The sequence below is a fragment of the Symphalangus syndactylus genome, chromosome 24, assembly GCF_028878055.3.
Source record: "Symphalangus syndactylus isolate Jambi chromosome 24, NHGRI_mSymSyn1-v2.1_pri, whole genome shotgun sequence".
Classification (NCBI taxonomy): domain Eukaryota; kingdom Metazoa; phylum Chordata; class Mammalia; order Primates; family Hylobatidae; genus Symphalangus; species Symphalangus syndactylus.
In genome coordinates, this window is record NC_072446.2 from 58837117 (window position 1) to 58839797 (window position 2681).

Consider the following 2681-nt stretch of genomic DNA (forward strand, 5'->3'; position numbering starts at 1 on the left):
ATTAGGAACAATATATTAACAAAGATGTCTTTAAGTGGCTAGATCAATAGGTATATAAGGTCCTGGCCAAAAGACCAGCTCTCATGGACTGGGTTTATGGTTTATGTGACTTTGAAGGAGGAGCACTTCAAGTGTTCAGCCTCACAGGCAAACTGACATGAATTCTGAAACTCAGGATGTTATTTGCGACGTGTGTGGGAGCTCCAAGCAAAATACTCATCTTACTATTATGCAACCCTGGAAGGGTGAGGAAGTGGAGAGGGTGATGTCACCTGCATTAGCTGAGAGCTGTTGCTGATGGCTGGAGCCAGAGCAGCAATCTTGAACCATGAGATAATCTCTGGAATGGAGTTAATACACAACTTGCACATTATAGCTACACACCAGGTAAAAGCCAATATTGATGATATAGTGGGGCAAATTGCGAATACCTTTAAGAGTTAAAATTTGCATAATGCCTCTCCTTCATGCTAAGCACTTTGCTCTGTTGCTTTTCTAAACATCATTGTGGGAGGAGACAAGGAAAATGAGGGTAGGTGTGATAGAGTCAGACAGGTCAGAGTTCAAGACCTAGATTGGTCCTTGTTAGCAATCTAAGTGTGACTTAGAGCAAGATTTTAAACTTATGGTGCCTCCATATAGCCTTTTGTGAACCTTTTAGTATTGTGGGAATTAAATAGGATAAAACAGACACAGTGCCTTGTATAGAGTAAATCTTCAGTAAAATTATCATGTTATTATAAGCATAATCATATTACTGACTAGAAGACCAAGTATTTGAGCCCCACCTAGTATTATCACCCTCTCATTAGAAGCCTCATTTTGGGCTGGGTTGCCATTGTGTTAGTCACTTTTATTCAAGTATATTTTCTGACTTGGCTAGATCCAGACAGGCCACGGAAGGTGAATCAGTTTCAATGCAGTCCAGGGGTTATGGTCAGGTCAAGCATTAAAGCACGCAGTTATCTGGGGCTTCTTTGCCACGTCCTGGAATTTTACCTGAAAACCAGGATGATATATGGTCACAGAATGATTTAACTGCTGGCCATTGAAATGAGAGAAGAAATGCCACGAGCAGCTTCCAAAAACCATCCTATGAGAAAGGAGGAAGGCACCCTTAGATTATTTCTCCATTTTTTTCTCTTTCTTCCTTTTCACTGGCTGGAATGTAGTTCTGTATGGTTTTTGTTCAGGAAACACTTGGCTCATCTGTTACTAAGTTTGCCAGAATCCTTTTCTTTGTGTGTTTCTAGACTGCAGTTGGCCAAAGAGAACTTTGTGGTGGTTTGGAGAAGCAATGTGAGGACACAGCCACAATGTCTGAAGGTCATGGTTGTCATTTGCAGAGAGAGACAGGTGCACAGGTGGGTTCTGGTTTACCACTGCCTCTCCCAACCTCATGTCCAACTCTCTCTATTAACTCCTAGCCCTGTTGACAAAGAGCAACTCCAGGCTGACCACTGGATTCTTGGCTGCAAACTCACAAAGGCGCTATCTGTGAAGTGGCAAGAGCTTCCATAAACTCTTCCACCAGCCTGGCTAGGGGCCCACTCTGGTTGTTAGGCATGCTTGGCTTCTAAGTTCTTCTGGAACCTCTGACGTGTCCATTGGTGTCAGTGCTCCAGGAGGCCTGGCTGATGACTTTCCCCTGATTCTCCAACTCCTGTTTTTGGACCCTTATTCTCCAGCACCTTCCACAATTGTGTAAAGTTGAATTCCTATAATAAATTTCTTATTCCATATCACTCAGAGTGGTTATGCTTTCCTGGTTCTGCACTTGTATTATGTTTGATTACTGTCAGGCATCATTCTGAGACCATATCAGCTTAATCCCCTCCAGAATCACTTGAACTGAAATGGATTTTGATGTTAACCTCTCAGTTGTTATCCAAGTTCCTTATTAAAGCATCCAAGTAAAAATCTGGCCTGCATTTTTAAAATGAAACTGATGTCAGAAGACCTATCTATCATGGCACTCAATGTTACCCTTATAAGATTTTACATGAGAAATATTTTGTTATCTGTTGTCAGTTTAGACTTTATTTCTTTTGAAGCATTGGTATACTTCTTCCTTTTGGGGAAACTCTTTTATTTCCATTTTTGCCCTCACTTCCAGGAGGCTCAGAGTCATGAATATTGCCTAATTATAGGAACTAGCTTAGCTCTCAAAGTATTTCGTTATTCCTCTCTTTTGTGCATTTAGTTAATTCTATTTTACCTTTCTGAATTGTGCTTGTCTTCTTTTTTTAAAATTAGGGGAAAGTGCAAATACAGTCCCCCATGAAAACAAATGATGTAGTCGAGTTTCCCATATTTGGGGAAATTGCAGGAGTTTGTACATCCAGAGTGTAATGGATAAGCCTTACCCTGGGAAAACCACCTTTGTGATCATGGTATTTGCCCTGCCAGGTAAGCATCACGTTTGTCTTTTATTGTAACTTGTGCCAAATTAGAAATGGTTGGGTCACAGTAAGGGACTAGAGCCATCTGAGCTGGATATGCTACCTACATTTTCTATTTTTTAAAATTTTATTTTACATATGAGCAAACTGAGGTTCAGTGATATTATGGGATGCTAAGTGGTCAGTGACAAGACCTGCAGGTGGATGCATTTGACCTTTGACTCGTGCTTTCTCCATGTGTCAGGCTGTCTCCCTGGTTGAAAGAATCAGGTATAAACA

General features: G+C 41.0%; 1 non-coding gene across 1 annotated transcript; it reads right to left on the reverse strand.

The window, feature by feature from the left end:
* Window positions 1-2253: 2253 nt before the first annotated feature.
* LOC129474964 (U1 spliceosomal RNA) lies at window positions 2254-2417 on the reverse strand. The gene has a single exon (XR_008654706.1). It is a non-coding gene; the product is annotated as a U1 spliceosomal RNA (small nuclear RNA).
* Between the last annotated feature and the right edge of the window lie 264 nt (window positions 2418-2681).